The sequence below is a fragment of the Dromiciops gliroides genome, chromosome 4 (assembly GCF_019393635.1).
Source record: "Dromiciops gliroides isolate mDroGli1 chromosome 4, mDroGli1.pri, whole genome shotgun sequence".
NCBI lineage: Eukaryota > Metazoa > Chordata > Mammalia > Microbiotheria > Microbiotheriidae > Dromiciops > Dromiciops gliroides.
Window position 1 is genome coordinate 348,451,783 of NC_057864.1, and position 17,838 is coordinate 348,469,620.

A 17,838-nucleotide genomic window follows, 5' to 3' on the forward strand; every position below is an offset into this window, starting at 1 on the left:
GAGTGATAGTGAAAATTAGAGTCAAGAGGATCTGGTTGTGAATCCTAGCTGTCATTTACTATGCATGTGACCGTAACCAAATCATTTCAATCTTTGGGCCTCAGTTTCCTCATTTGTACAATGAAGGGAGTTGAACTAGCTGATCACTGAGGTCTTTTTCAGCTCTAAAATCCACAATCCTTTGAGGTAAACTTTGTAGGAACAAAAGGATTCTCTACAAAGAAATGAGAAGGAAGTATATTCTATGTATGGAGGATGGCCTACACAGATGTACAGATACAGAAGATATCAAAAGGAGTTCAGGGGACAGCTAACAGTTATTTGATTGGAATGTAGAGTATCTAAATGTATCTAAATTAATGTGCAGTAACAGAATGATAGATTGGAAATATTTCAGATGATCAATTTAAAGAGTTTGTATTTTGTCCTATATACTACAGAAGAACAAAGAAATGTATGGCTATGCTGAGCCTCAGATTCTCCCCAACCAATGTTGTGTCATTCATTAATACATCATCATAACTAAATCCTATTATAATACCACAAAACAGCTATTTCCGGGCATTCAATAAATGTCTGTCATTGGTGGTATTGTTGGTCTCCCATTGAAAAGCATTTTAAAAAGTCAGGACTGACTCAGTATTCTCTTCATTTACTATATTTGTTTTTTTAAGTTGATTGTGAATTAAAAGGGGCAGTTGTTCAGTAGTTGACCAAAGATTCTATAGGAACAAATGGGCTTATTACATTAGCTTTCTATTTTATTTTATTTTTAATTTTTAAAATTTATTTTATTTTTAATTTATGGAATAAAAGAAGCATTTCCATAACATAGGATAATTTTTAAAAGATGATTATTGCATATGAAACCACAAATCTTTTATGTACAACATGCTATTCCTTCTAGATATATGATAAAGTTATCATGTAAATTTCTTTTTTCACTTTTTTCCCCTTCCTCTCCTCCCTCCCCTCCCCCCCCGCCTCGCTGACCCCAGAGATGACTACCATTAGACACAAATGTGTGTATGTATGTAAAATTATCCAATATATACTTCTATTTATCAGTTCTTTCTCTGGATGCTGATAGTGTCTTTCTTCATATGTCCTTTGTAGTTAATTTAGCTATTTATAATGGTCAAAAAAGAATATTGCTGTTACTGTATACAATGTCCTCTTGGTTCAGCTCATTTCGCTCTTTATTATTTTGTGATTATCAAACTCATGATTTCCTATAGCACCAATAATATCCCATGACAATCATATACCACAGCTTGTTCATTAGCTTTCAGAGAATTTCTCACTCATTGGAGAACTATAGAACAATTACCAATTCTTTAGCATAAACTTTTTAAATTGTGTAAGACAGACCTGGAGGTAAGTCTCCTAGTTATGGAAAAGCTACCTTTCAATAAAAAGTTCAGCTACATGTTAATCAGTATACATGGGTAGAAAAAAGAATGCAGTTGCCTTTTTAGAATGATTGCATATACCCCTTCCCAATTGATGGGACACAGGGTCATAGGTCTGGAGTCAGCAGGAATCTGAGAGATCGTCTAATCCAACCCCCTTATTTTATGGTGGAAAGTTAAGAGGCCTGCTCGATGTCACCCAAGTCCTCTGTCTCCAGAACCAGTACCAGATGATGGGAAGAATATGATTCTGAAGAAACTTAATTTTAATAGTAAAAATGAGACAGGGTGGAGAGGAAGGGAGCAAACTGCTTCCAAAACCTGCTCACCTGGGTATAACATAAGAACAATTGGAGAAGAAGAAACAAGTAATTCAAAGGAGAGACAGTAATGTTCATGGCCTTGAGTGTCAATACACAAATATGTAGAGTATGTGGGGTAAACAAAGTGAAGTGTTTTTCTCTCTTTTCCTCTTGTTCCAACTTTTTTTTTTTAATAATATTGAGGCAAAGGAATTGTTCAGTCGTGTATGAGCTTAACGTGGTCATGATCTTGGCTAAAGATTATTATTCATTTTCAGCAAGTGAGAAAAACAGAAATTTAATCAAAGGAGTATTACTCCAATATTTCTTTTAGAAAAGTAATTTTGGTAGGTGAACTTAAACTTAATCTTTAGGTACAATTTTTCAAAAATATGCAGACTTTGAATCTTAATAAATTTCCTTATATTTGATATTCAGTCTATTCCACATGATCATATAATATTTTTTATCTCACTAGAATGTTTTCTCCAAAAATCAAAGAACTGAATACATTTCTTCTGAAAGAATAATCTGCTTTTAAAAACAATTTTCTATATATAACACCTCATATATCAGGCACTGCCAGAGAATGTGCTGTTATATATAAGTGAATTTTTCATACAGTTAACACAACATTGAGAACCTAAGGCGCTTTTTTTGCCATCAATTTTTGTTAAATTCTTTCCAAAATGTATTATACATTTCCTTGCTATCTGAAACAGAATAGACTGCATCTAATTCCATGATGATCATGGTTCATTGCTTAATAAAATTGTATAATAAAATAATGTATCCATCATTCTATTACATAATGTATTGTTTCCATCAGCAGGTAGCAGCATGCATGGGGAAAAGACCTCTTACTTAATATGCTAAATGGTCTCAAACTGGTGTGCTTTGCTCATTCTGTCCTCCTTTTAAATTATGTCTCTTTTCTCATTAAGTATATCTGTTTCTAGTAGCATCCATATCTCCTTTTGTATTTTTAAAATGCATACATATATACATCTGCTAGGAAAGCAAAATAATGAAGCCTTTTAGAATTGCACATGAAATTATAATCAATGAGAACCTGAGGAATTTTAAGGTGCACAAGCTTTATGCTGCCTGTCTTGCCTTCTTAAAGTCTGGTCCCTCTACTCATTTCCAGATTCAAAGCTGTATTGTCAGGACTTGAAGTCATCAGAAACCTGACTTTCAATAGGCTGTTCCTGTATTTGATATGATAAAAACCCAGTTTTCAGGGCCAAAATGGAACTTTTCCTCCTGCCCCTTCCCTCCCTTCTTGTCTGGATCTATCATAATGAGAGCATTGTTTAATGCTAAGAAAATTTACCCTATAAGACATTAGGTCAGATAATTTTGGAAAAATCTACCAGTGCAAGAGAAGCATTTCCTCCTTACTTTTGACCCTAATGAGTAGCAGACTATTTGTCTTTCCTTATGTTGTAGTGGTGCAAGAATGCCAATATTTTTCAAATCCAGCCATCGGGTATTACAGAGGAATGTTTACTCAAGGGCATTTAACCACTGAAAATAATATATTTGGGTTGCTGTTTGTCTGCAGTTTAAAACGTGTATCAAAGAGGACTTGTAAGCCCTCTAATGACTGCTCAGCAGTAGCTGACTGCTGAACGGAGGAAATCATCGGCTGTTTGCTGCCACCTAAGAAGCAATTAATCATCTCTTCTAAAACTTAGCCCCATGAACTAGAGAAAGTCTGAATCCAGGGAACAGTCTTTTCACAGCAGTTTTGTCCTATTTTTCATTTGAGAAGGATTTTAGTGTTTTCAGTTGTTTACGTTAAGTTGTGCCCCAGGAGTAACCCCAAACTACCTGTAGAGCCCAAGACATAGCACGTTGTGTGGACCTCTCTCCTTCCAGTTCCTCCTCCTTTTAAAATTTTTTTTTAATATAGATGAAATCAGGTTGAGTCTACATTGAGGGTAGCCTTGAAAGAGAAACAAAGTCACTGAGGGCCAGGAAGCATCTTGGGAGGTGTTCTCTTTAGGGTGCTAGAAGTAAAAGTTTAGAAGCCAAGGACCTGATTTCAAATCCCAACCCTAAGTTTAAATAAAAATCAAATAGTTCTTTACACTTAATATGCCTGATAAATACAAGGTCCCTGGAGGCCTTTTCTTTGCCTAGAGGGTAATCTTCTTAAGTATTCTTACTGATTGAGCACTGGTACTTTTTACTGAGACTCATTGTGGTGCCCTTTGTATGGGTTGGTGTATATTGGTGCTTGCTGACTTCTGATTCATAGATTGGATGAAAGAGGAAGGCTAGAGCTAAGTTACTTGTCTTTTTCTTTTTTTCTTTTCCCTTTCCTTCCCTCCCCCACCCTTCCCCAAGGAACTTATGATTTCATTGGTAGAGAGACCTTCCACTGAAGAAACTACCTTTATTAATTGCATCTATTCTGTAGCCTATAGTCTTAAGTATATTGATAAGGTAAGTGATGTGCTTGGCAAGGATCACACTAGTAGCTCAAATCAGAGATAAAATTAACTAAGGGGAAGGCCTTAACTCTGAGGCCAGCTTTCTATCCACTATCTCAACTTTCTTTTTGGGGGCAGCTAGGTGGTGCGGTGGATAGAGCACCAGCCCTGGAGTCAGGAGGACCTGAGTTCAAATCCGGCCTCAGACACTTGACATTTACTAGCTGTGTGACCCTGGGCAAGTCACTTAACCCCAATTGCCTCACCAAAAAAAAAAAATATCAACTTTCTTTTTTGATTCTGAATTTAACAAACAGCAAATAAGATGAGTATTTCTGTAGTCAAAATAGAGCAGAAATGAATAATATACATAAAGCCACAGATCTTTATTACTTAAAACTCACTTTTCTTAAGGACATAATAAACTTAACATATTATTTTCAAGACAGTCTGGCTTGTTTCTTCTACTGACCTGGTCTCTTCTCTATATTTTTTAAAGCTTCCATTTTTTTCTTACTTTTTTCCATTTTGTTAATGCCATCTAGCTCCTCTCTCCTTATCCCCCAACTTCCTCTCCAATAGAAAAATCAAACCTTTATGTCAAAGATGGATAGTCAGGGGGCGGCTAGGTGGTGCAGTGGATAAAGCACCAGCCCTGTATTCAGGAGTTCCTGAGTTCAAATCCGGACTCAGACACTTGACACTTACTAGCTGTGTGACCCTGGGCAAGTCACTTAACCCCCATAGCCCTGCAAAAAAAAAAAAAAAGATGGATAGTCAGGCAAAATAAATCCCTATAATTGGCCATGTCCAAAAACGTGTGTCTCCTTAAATTCATCACCTCTCTGTGAGAAGGTTGATAGCATGTTTGATAATGAGACCTCTAGTATGATAGCTGGTCATTGCATTGACGAGAGTTCTTAAGTTTTTCATAGCCTTTTTTATTTTTATTTTTTCCTTCTTATTTTTTGTTACTGTATAAATTGTTCTCCTGGTTCAGCTCACTGCATTCTGCTTCAGTTCAAAACATTTTCCTGAATTTTTCTTAAACCACTCCCTTCATCATTTCTTATGATAATAATATTCTATTGCATTTATATCATACCTGTAGCATTTTTTTCATGTCTGTTAATAGCTTAAATTTCCTTCTTTGAGAACTGCCAGTTCATATACTTTTCCATTGTTCTTTTGTTCTTAAATATTTGAATTGGTTCCTTAAATATTTTGGATATTCAACCATTATCAAAGATCTTTGTTGCAAAGAATTTTTTCTTAATTAATTGTTGTTCTAATTTTAACAGAATTATATATCATGTAAAATAATGTTTCAGTATTATGTAATCAAAATTAACCATTTTATCTTCTTTGATTCTCTCTATCCTGTGTTTGGTCATGAACTCTTCCCCTACCCATAGTTGTGTTACGTATTTTTTCCTCCCTTGCTTCTCTAATTTGTTTATGTTGTAGCCTTTTATATCTACATATTGTATCCATTTGGAGCTTATCCTATAGTGTAAGACATTGGTCTAAACCTAGTTTTTGCAATATACTGCTTTCCAGTTTTCCTAGAAGTTTTGTAGAATAATGTATCCTTGCCCCAGTATATAGAATCTTTTGGTTTATTGAGTGTTATGCAGCTATGTTTATTTGGTTATCCTTGTTGTACTACTATTCTATCCACTTCCCAATAATTCTGCCTCTCAGATTTGGATCTAGGAGGGTTCTCAGTTTTTAAGGGAGACGTGAAGGCAAGACTATGGAGAAGGGAGTCTGTCAGCAGCAAGGTCAGAAAAGAGGACAAGTGGAAGTAAAGAAAGAAGAATGTAGAGTAGAAGGAAGACTACTTAAAAAAAGGTCAATGGGGCTAGAGAATTACACTTGGAATTTCAAACTTTTTATGCTCCTCTTCCACTATTCTCCTAAGAAGCTTGAGATTAAATAGTTCACAAGTACTTCATAAATGGATCCTATTCTATTATTTTCTCCACTTTCCTCATGGTAATATATTTCTTATATCTAAATATGGTAGTACCCTATAGACAAAAACAAAACTCTCGGCCTCTATTAAGGATCTACATAGAGGTCTTAGATACTTACATTTAGCTGGTCACTGCTACCATATTTCATCTGCTGCCTTTCCTCTCATCCCTACCACTTTGCCTCTTGTTGGAAATTCCAATTTGGGCCCAGCAGTAGCATACCTTACCACAAAGATTGTATAAGAAGCATAATTGTGATTTTTACCTTTAGGTCCTGAGGGAAATGAAAAGTAAATTCATCTTATCAAAAATATGGTGGCTTGGTTCTAAAATAGTTACTCTTCAATATATAAATTCTTCAAGAATAAAATAACCTTTACTCTTGGAGAGCATATATTCTATCAAGGATCTTACATTATCTAGTTAAATATCCATAGTTTCTCAAAGGGATGGCTTGGATTCAGAGCCCTTCCAACCATTTTGATTGTTCTCCGATGAACATTTACCAGCTTATCAGTGCCCTTCTTCAAGTATGGTACCCAGTCACCTAATTCTATCAAATCTGCCTGACATATGCTCACATTTATTGATGTTTCTCCAACTTCACTATTTTTTTCAACTTCACTATTAAAATACTACTTCAAGACCTGATTACTTGATGCTTCAATCTCTCAATCTGCACCCTCATTTCTAAATTCTTAGAGCACCAAGCCAACCCGTGTACTGTTGCCAGATTAATCTTTCTTCAGCACTATGTTCATGATATCACTTCCATGGTCTAAAAACTTTAATGGTTTGCTCAGTGTATCTTGATGTTTTGGGTCTAAACTATTATGTCCACTTTTTAAGGCCTTCCTTATGCTGACCCCACCCTGACAGTTCAGCCTCAGTTCTCTCTGTTCTCCAACTCAAAAGTCATGCACATTCCTTCCTCTTTGTCTTTCTTCATGTTGTAAACATGGCTTCTTCCCATTCTCCCTACTTTACCAGTGCCTATTAACCTGAAGTGCCCTCTCTTCCTATCTAAATGTTGCCCATTTCTCAGTTCATATCCCCTTCCTTTTTGAAGCCTTCTCTGACAAGTTGTCATTGATAGAAAGTAAACTCCTTGAATATAGACAGTGATTCATTTTTGACTTTATATCTCCAGCATTTAGCACAGTGCGTGGCATATAGTAGGTGTTAATAAATGCAGTTAATAGATTTCTCTCTCTGTACTTCTATGGAATTTATGATAGATATGACACATTCTAGCATCTAATATATTCCATATTAATACTTTATTCATGGTCTGTAGCTATTTGGTAGTTTGTTATATGTTGGTAGTCTTTTTCCAATTTGATCATAAGCCCCTTGGGGAGGGGGCGCATAACAGGGAAGCCAAGCTGCTTCTTCTATCTGCTCCCACAGTGTCTACTGCAATGCTGAGCACATAGTTGATATGCAATACTTGTTGATTGAACGGAAAGCTACCTTAAAGGTTCATGAAAGAGTCAATAAGGAGACTTTGGTCATTATGTTATTTTCAGTTTTGTGTTAGGAGTTTAAATTACTTTTCTTTTTATCATGCTTTAGAATGTAAAATGATTTTGTATGTAAGAGAAGCTACCTTTTCTGATAATAGCCATTCATCTTAAAATCAGAATGTTTGAGCTGGGGTTGATCCTGAAAGCAATCCATCTTGGACTTGTGGAAATTTATTTTGATTTGGGGGACCCTACCTTTAGGCTGAGATTAGAAAGCCTTAGGCCCTCAGGGCCTCTTCTGTGTGGGAGGTGCTAGTGCCCCTCCCCCTCCTCTTCAGCTGAGCCCAAAATCCCCGTGGGCTGTACAAGATGCCAGGTCAGACAGTTGGGGGAAAAAAAAAGGCCCCCAGCTCCCTCCGACCTGAGCGGAGGTATCTGAGAGATGCGAGGCTCTGGCGTAGCCTGTGCTGAAGCACGTGAAGCTGGAGTGCACCCCCCCCCCCAACACACACACCAGCCACAGCCCTGGCTAGCAGATTAGCTTGGTGTGTGGGTGCAAGAAGCCCCGAGATTTGAGTGGAGAGAAGAAAAGGTATATATAGACCTGGGGGTTAGACTCAGGGGGGGGGCTGACAAGGTACGGGGGCTGACAGGAGGACTGGGTTCCAAGGGATGTGATGAGGCAGAGGAGAGGTCAAGCGGCTGCTGACAAGATTAGAAAGGTTAGAGACGGCAAAGAGCGGAAGAAGATCGGACTAGAGACGGGGCTACAAGGGCGCAAGAGAAGATGAGAAGGACTAGGAGCAGAGAAAAGAGAGGCCGAAGGGAAGACTGACGGAGCAGACAGACAGAAGGTCGGAGAGAGAAACACAGGGGTTCAGCGGTGGCAGTAAGGAAAGGGAAGTTAGAAGCAGGGGGATTTACAAAGTGAAAGGGGCTCCGAGTTAGAATAAAGGACCTGAGTGCCCTAAGGCCTCTTGCAGCGGCTTAAGGCCCTTATTGTATTAAAAAAAGTTGTAAGCCAGCAGGTGGGAAAGAGACGCAGTGGAAAGAGACCCCGGGAAAGCAGTCAGGTTGTACATTTTATTTCCCTATGTTCTTAATTTTAAATAGTATCTCATAAATAAACTCTGCTTTGATTATTTAGTTAAGAGCCTTCTTAATCTTTAGTTTATCAATTTGGGAGCAGTGTGGTGGAACTTCATAAATGGCACACATTAAATTAATAGCAGTCAGATAGCCAGTTAGTCAAAAGTCCCCAGATTAGTCCCACAATCAGCTTTAGCCCCCCCCCCCAATTAGGCTAGTCAGTAGAAATATTTCTACAGACTATATAATAATAATAACAACAACAACTAACATTTGTCTAGTGCTTACTATGTGCCAGGCAGGGCTAAAGCCTTTATAGTTATTATCTCATTGGATCCTCACAATAATCCTGAGAGGTAGGTGCTATTATCATTCTCAGCATTTACAGATGAGGAAACTGAGACAAACAGGTAAAGTGACTGGCTCAGGATCACACAGCTAGTGTCTAAGGTCGGATTTGAATTTATTTTCCTAACTGTAGGCCTAAAATTCTATCCACTGCTCCACCTAGCTGCCAACTGCAACATTCCCTCTACGATGGAAAATGCCACAAAAATTACAGGATAAACAAATTTGCAAAATATTTTTAACTGTACTAGTGAATCAGAAATACTTTTAAAGTATTATCCCAGCAAGGGAACAGTTTGGAAAAACACAAATATTATTAATTTTATCAAATTCATAGTGAAGTAAAATCCTGTGCTTCTCAGTAAGATTCGTTTGCCTTTTTATAAAATTAGAAGTTACTTTTGAAGTTAACACCTGCCCATCCCATATTAATATTAAGTAAAGCCCACAGTTATGTTATTGTTTGTTTATCCAGAGATGTAACTTACCATTGTTGGTTGGAGAAACAAGGGTTCATTAAATTATTTTTCACCAGGCACTGTACTCCCACTCCTTGGCACTAGAGGGGGCCAAAGGTTTTTAAGTAAATTATATGTCCATTAGTAAATTAGTTTGTATTTGCCTTTCGTTTTGAAATTAATACTAAAGGAATGTTTGCCAGTGATCTTTTTCTGGCTGAAAAGTTTAGGATGTTCCAAAAGGCTTATGTCGATGTATGTAATAAAAGAAGTAGCATATACCATCTTTGTTTCTAAAAAGTTTCATGTCTGTCAAGGCAAGATTTGAGTATATAAAATGATTGAGAGACCAGAAAAAGGAAAGATATAGTTAAGTGCTAAATGCTGTGATATAAATGATTAGGATATAATAACTAAGGCACTCAGAAAATGAAGATATCATTGTGGCTAGTCAATCAGTCAACATTTATTAAGCACCTACTATGTGCCAAGCCATGTGCTAAGTGCTAAGGATACAAATCCCAAAAAGAAAGACAATCCTTGCCCTCAAGGAGGTTATAATCTAATGGGTGAAGACAATACACAAAAGGAAGCAAGGGGAAGAAAAAGAAGGTATCCAGCATGGGAGTGTGATAGGGAAATCCAAAGACGAGAGAGAAATAAAAAGATGGCTGGCCTGATCCCCCTCATCAGGTGGAGGTTTTTGATGGAGCTTGTCTTCTCTGCCCTCCAGTTGAAGAGGCAGAGTGTCCTAGTGATGTGTGAGTACAAAAGCTATTTAATCTTTTGGTTAATCAAGTCCCTGTTTATGAAATTCCTACATGATGAAGAGTCGAGGGATATAAGAATGGTAGGAATATTCAAAGAAGGCTTCACAGAGGAGAGTGATATAAGATTTATTTATTCATTCATTTATTTGTTTGTTTATTTATTTATTTTTTGGTGAGGCAATTGGGGTTAAGTGACTTGCCTAGGGTCACACAGCTAGTAGGTGTTAAGTATCTGAGGCTGGATTTGAACTCAGGTCCTCCGGACTTTAGCACTGGTGCTCTCTCCACTGCGCCACCTAGCAGCCACAATATATTTATTTTTAAAACACTAAAACTATGTTAGTGGAAGGATTCTGCCTTCATATAATAAAAACTATTTCAAAACCAAAGCTACAATTACATGTAATTGAGAAACATGAGAGTCATTTCTGCTAAGAAGAGGGGTGAAGTAGGGCTGTCTATTCTCTTCATTACCATTTGGCAGTTTTAGAAATGCTAGTTTTGACATGTCAAGAAAAAAGTAATAAGAATAGACAAAGAAGAGGTTTAAATGTCTCTATAAAACTTAAGGTATTAAATTTTTAAAACCTAACACATTGACCCCAAAATTAGATAATATGTCACTTCAACAGGGTATCAGAATTCAAGATAAACCTACAAAACTCATCTGAATTTCTTTATATTATTAACAAGAAAATAGCAGAAATTTATATAAAGAGAAATATAATAATGACAAAATTTTGCATATAGTTGGACACTGACTTCTTGAGACTTAACAACTTAGCTTCCTCTCCTGCCTTTTCCACCAGTCTCCTCCCACCATTGTGAACAAAGATTTCATTACCTTATGATTAACTTCTTGGTGATGAGTTGCTTATTAGACAGCAGTGCCATTCTTTTTTACTTTTTATTTTTATTTTTTTTGCAGGGGTAACTTGCCCAGGGTCATACAGCTAGTAAATGTCAGGTGTCTGAAGCCGGATTTGAACTCAGGTCCTCCTGAATCCAGGACCAGTGCTTTATCCACTGTGCCAGCTAGCTGCCCCCCCCTTTTTTTTTTTTTTTAGCAATGCCATTCTTTATGGAGATTATACTTGTCTTCAGCCACTTTTTTTTTCCGGGGCAATGGGGGTTACGTGACTTGCCCAAGGTCACACAACTAATAAGTGTCAAGTGTCTGAGGCCGGATTTGAACTCAGGAAACTCCTGAATCCAGGGCCAGTGCTTTATCCACTGCGCCACCTAGCTGCCCCTGTCTTCATCCACTTTTAAGAAGTAGCATTAGTCATGGTAATTTCCAGCATGTTGATGGGGCAGGGAGAAAGATTTTTAGTCAGTACCTAGCACACAGCGAAGGGCACACAGGAGACACAACAAATACATGAAAAATTTTCCTGCAGTCAGGCCCACTAATGTCCTTCTTCCGTGCTTCATTGTGGTATGGAGATGACCATTGTTTCTCTCATCTGATGCCCTTGTAGCGCAAGCTGACACAGGGACTATAAAACTGGTTGGTGGTTATTGGTTTTGAGTCATTTCAGTCATATCTGACTCTCCGTGACCCAATTGGAATTTCCTTGACAAAGATACTGGAATGATTTGCCATTTCTTTTTCCAGTTCAGGGTTAAGTGACTTGCCCATGGTCACACTGCTAGTAAGTGTCTGAGACTGGATTTGAATTGAGGTCCTCCTGTTTCCAGGGCTGGTGCTCTATCCACTGTGCCACCCAACTGCACTGAAAGGGTTTCAAATAGGAATCAGGTGATGGGCTATGTCTCCAACAATCAGCCTGGCAGGATTTGAGAAGGCATATGAAATTGGATGCTGGGGATTAATTTTTACAGTACATCAACTCTTTTGGATTTGTTTGTTTGTTTATAAGTTTATTGATGCCTTTTGCTCTTACTGCATAGACATTTTCCCATATCCTACCTTCGACTCCCTTTCTTCCCCTCTCCCTGCCAGCCCCTTTTTTTCCCCTCGGGGCAATGAGGGTTAAGTGACTTGCCCAGGATCACACAACTAGTAAGTGTCAGGTGTCTGAGGTGGGATTTTAACTCAGATATTCCTGAAGTGCTTTATCCACTTCACCACCTAGCTGCCCCCGCCCCAGCCCCTTTTAACAGGGGAAAACAATGAACCAACACTGATAACAAAATGACTAAATCTCATTGCATCTATAACATTCCACTCCCATAGATATGTTAGTGTTGGTAGGATATATAACCAGAGATTCCTTCTAAAATAAATGCAGTTTTTCGGTCAGCATCCATTGCAGAGGAAGAAGAAAGAAGTAGAAGCTTTTGTGAAGAACATGAGAATGTCCTCCAAACTAAGTCTTGGAACTTAAACTTGGATACTTAATGACTTCAGTGCAAAAGTGGACACAAAAGGGGAAAATGATCATTATTTCACTGCCTAAATCTGTTGTAATTATTGTGGTTACTCCTTCCACTCTACAGATTGCAACCCATCCTTATCCTCTCATTCTGTATGATTATTGTTCACAACCTCACATAAAGCTTCTGTGGCAGACCAAGTAGTATACTGTGGACTTTCTTCAAAGTGTTGATATTGCATGAGTATTATTGGACCATCCAGCTGTCTATTGATTATTTTCCCATTGCCCATTGGGTGATCTGAAACTTTGGAGTCTATGGTATTTCATGACTACCATTCAACATCACAGCAAAAACAATGATATTGAAGGGAAAGGCTTGGAATAATTAAGAGCATTACAAAATTTCACAAAAGGCCATCCAGTTTACACTTCTCTTCATTTCAGAGCCCAGTTCACTTCCATCTGTTGGATTTGGCCCAGACATTGTACTGAAAGACTGGCACTGTGGGTTGTTTGTGTAACTAACTGATGTTATAATCTGGACACCAGGAGTGATTCATCTATGTGAGTTTTTTGTGTAGATGATTAAGCCAAACTTAAATCATTATGGGTCTTATTTAGGAGTCTCTTCAGAATCTCTGGGATTGATGATATTGGTACAATGCATCTGCTACAAACAGCAGCTGGAGTACTTCACCATCTATTCAGAATCCCCCTTCTTTTTGTACTCAGCATTGGATATTCTCTATAATGATGACAAACATGTTTGAGGGACATATAGGTCTTCCTGTTTTATGCTTTTCTTGGCAATAATAATCAAAGGGCTATTGAACAAAGTAATCTTTGTTGTTAAATCATTTATGGGGGGGCATCTTTTTAGAGATGGCTCTTTTAGTCAGCCTTTTGCCTTACTAGATCAAATGCTTTTTTATAGTCAACAAACAATAAACACAGTGGAATCTTACATTCTTTCAACTTTTAATGAGTAGCGTGATCATAAAGATATGGTTTGCAATAGGATATTATTTGTGGAAGTTTGCCTGTTCCATTCTCATACTTTCATCAAGAATACCCTCCAAGGATAAGTAGATTTTGTAGAACTCAGAAAGTAGACATATAAAGCCATAGTTATTTTCTCAGTCACTCTGGGGACAGAATGTCAATAACAACAACAATAATAATAATAATATTCTAAGCATTTGTGTCCTACCCTCTTTCAGATAATGTCATGATTCCTCAATATACTTTCAAATTTGTGTTACTTATAGTATAGACCTCCTTGCTGAATGTTTGGTTTAGAGTAGCTGCTTTTCCCATCTTTCTTTTATTTTGTGTCCTTGCAGCTTCCTCATGTAGGACATCAGGACATATATGATTAGAGTCCAAGTAAAGGGCACCTACAGTCATTTATATGAAAGATTTTGCTGTAGAAGTTTGTATAGACCTTTTCTATTTTTCTTCCTTTTGTTGATCTTTCATTTTCATTCCTTAAGGCTTTCAAGACTATTTTGGGTTATACTTTCTATGTTGTCATTTCTCCTAATGGAAACTGTTTTGTGAAGTAATAATGCCCAAAGTCTTTTATAATCCTCTTCCAGATCAAACAAGATTTTATGAATGAGTGTATATTTAACTTGGTGTTTCTCTTTGCTGCTATTTCTTTACTGGGCAAAAAAGATCATATAGTCACAGATTGAATCAATGACAGATCTTTTATCCTACTCATGACTTTACTCTAGTTTACTGCTATAGGACATATTAGTATGTCAGTGTCTTTTCCTTTATCTGTTTCCTCTGTGTCAGTATCAACATCTTATTTGAATAGGCCAGAGTAAAGTTCCTGAGATTGCATGCAATTTCAGTTTGTCTTTATGTTTTTGTTCTAATTGTGTGTTTATTGTTACTTTTGATCTAATGAGTTGCATGTTTGATTGCTGGCACTTAGAGAGCTGATGTGGAAATAGCTGCCACACCAGTAACCAGTCATTTCCTGTCTGTCAAGACAGAGTTGATTTCAAATTGTGTCCATCATTATGTCCAGCACCTCCCTATTCATTTCTCTTTTAAAAATAGTATTTTATTTTATTTTTTCCAATTACACATAAAGATAGTTTTCAGCATTTATTTTTGTAAGATTTGGAGTTCCAAATTTTTCTCCTTCCCTCCCTTTATCCCAAAGCCAGTAAGCAATCTAATCTAGGTTATACATTATAATCATGTTAAACATATTTCCTCATTAGTCATCTTGTACCTGCTCTTTTCTTGATGAAAGTATAAATTTCATTTAGACAGGAGGCTTCCACATAGTCTACAAGCCTTTGACTACTTTTTTTCTTAATCTCAAACCATATTTTCCAATATAATATTTGCTTTCTTTCTGTGCTATGTGTACCTTTATTTGGAATTCAACAAATATCCATCTGATTTTGTTTGGAAGAGTTTGTCAAATTCTTTGTAAGATTTCTTACCAGGTAATCCTTTGCCACAGATATTTGTGTTCATGCTGGAGTTCACTTCATGGTGATCTCTTTATTTATACTTTTGAGCAATTAAAGACAAAATGACCAGATGTGTTCCATAGATATGTTTTTCTTCTTAGCTTTTGGGCAAAAAATGATAATGGTGTGAAGGTTATTTGCCTCTCTAAAGAGAACCCATGTGTCATCCTCCCATTTAGCTGTAACATCTTTGTTTCTTCTGGTTTAACTTAAAAAGTCAGTATTGATGGTTCACTTCCTTCCGAGAGAATGAATGACAGTTTGTTGGTCATTGAACAAGAATATCACATTTAGAATACCAACAGTTAAATTTCTGTTTATAGATGACTTTGAAAAGCTGTGTGATTCTGAGTAACTTATGCTGTCATTTCCACCACTCTGATGCCATCACTACAGAAATAGAAGAGGGTTGAGAATTATGGGGTTGAGAATTATTTTGTACTTTTCCTTAATTTCATGTATTGTGACTAAATAATTCATCACTTATTTTGCAGCATACTATTGATCTCCATATTTAGCTAAGTTGGTCTTAGTAGAGAAGACACTGTCTACAAATGAAACCATATACAAAGTTTCTACTGGAATTTACATTCCCCTGAAATATCCTTTGAGAACCTAGTATCACCAACATGTCACCATTAGGTATCAGAAGAGGACTTTTTCAAGAAAGAATGAAATGAATGAGAAATTTATATTGTTCAGATGATGGCATACAGCCTAGAAGGAGGCTTGGTAGTGTAGGGCAATAGAAAGAACACTGGGTTTGGACTCAGTACTGATGTGAGCATGGGTAAGTCATTTTACTACTCTGGGCCTCTGTTTCCACATCTTTAAAATGGACTAGATGATCCTTGAGGTCCTGGTTGGCTCAAAATTTATAATTCTGTGGCAACTAATTGGATTAGTCAATCAGCATGCATATGCTATAGGTAGATAGTTAGAATGAGAGTTGGAAATGGGACTAGGTTGCATTTGGGGTACTGTATAGTGCTTTCATTAATCTACAGTCTTTTCATTACTGCAACAATTCATCTCCTGACACCAATATTCTAGTGATGCAATATTTATATGGAGTGCTGTGGTTTTAGAATTAAAATGACAACATGAAGAGTCACATAGAAACAGTGGGATAGAATAGATAGAGAGTTGGCCTTAGAGCTTAGAAATCTTGGGTTCAAGTTCTGTCTGCAACACATACTAAGTCTTTGACCAAGTCACTTAACTTCTCATTACTTTAAGCAATACTTAAGACTACCTGTTATTGGTAGAGGGGGTTTCCTTATGCGGCACTTCTCTGTACCAGTGAAAACAGATCAGGCCTCTTATCCCTGTCCCTATCAAGATCATGGAAAACACATGGTGGATATAAACAAATCGTGACATGTTACCAACAACAACTAGAGAGAAACCACACAAGAGGCACTATTGCAGATGCATATGACCAGAGACAGAGGTAGCCTGGTTGTGGATAGAAAATGAGAGCCAGCTGGACAGCTTTCTTTGGTTTCCCTGAGATCATTCAAAGAGCCAGAGAAGGACTTCCAGTATGTTTGTTGAATTTATGAAACAATATGGACAAGAACCACACACAAAGAATAGAAAGTATAGAATGGGCTGTGATTTATATCAGAGGAGAAAGTACTCACTTTGAGGAAACCAGGGATCCAGTTAACTCAAGGAAAGGTTTGAAAATTTCGCTCCTGCTGTGTTTCTATCTACCAGAGGTGTGAAGTCTTCAACAGTAGGTAGCATCTGCTGCCCAGAGTCATAGATTTAGAGCTGGTAGGGATCTGAGAAGACCTTTAGTTAACACCTGAGGAAACTGGCATGGAGTTGTTAGGAATTCACACAGAGCCACACGGGAAGTACATGTCTAAAATGGGATGTGAGCTCGACTTCCTAACTCCAAATCCAGTGTTCCATCCACTATGTAATGTGACTCACCAGTTATTCAGAAGAGCATAACTGCAATTTAAACCCAAGTCCTCTGATTAGAAATCCACTGTTTTTTCTACTGCCTTTATTCACCTATGCCCCATGGAGAAAAGGGTTTTCAGGTGTAGAGAATGTGTCCTTATATTAAAATTAATATTAAAACTTGTTCTTCATTATGTCTCCCTACATGTTTCTCCCTTGCTAGCTACCAAACATCCCTTTATTAGGAGGATTTTTTTAGGAACTTTTATACTTTTAGGGTCTGCCGTCATAAAAGCATTACTGGAATAACACGGTGGGTTAATTTTATCCTACTTAAAGGAAGTTTTTTTTATTTCAAGAATTTTTCTGGGGATGTTTTACATAAATGTTCTTTAATTTTTTAAATTCTGAAATTAACAAGAGAGGGAAAGATAGGGAGAGAGAGAGAGATCAGCTGTGAAAGCATTAGAAACAGTATCTAGAATGGCAGAAAGGTGCAGTAGAGAAGGAAAGGACCTACCACAAACTTATTTAAATAAATTAAATCTATCTGAATTTTCAAGTTGAAATTACTTACACCCAAGAACCTACCCAGTAATAAAAAAACTCTGTAGCAATTATTTTTAAAGACCCATGAAAATATCATAAGGTACTGATTACAAGAAAAGAATAATTGTAATCTATAACTATAAAAGCATTTCTCTAAGTAGAAAGGGAAAATTCTATAAATGAGAAAGCAGTTTTATTTTTATACCGGAAATACCAGAACATCATTACCTAGTCTTTGGGATTATAGAAATGTGAGCACTACCTTTA

The 17,838-nt window shown here is 37.1% G+C and overlaps 1 protein-coding gene across 3 annotated transcripts in view; it reads left to right on the top strand.

The window, feature by feature from the left end:
• NT5DC1 (5'-nucleotidase domain containing 1) overlaps nt 1-17,838 on the top strand; it is a 252,923-nt gene that overhangs the window by 162,686 nt on the left and 72,399 nt on the right. The gene's annotated exons all lie outside the window — the stretch shown is intronic.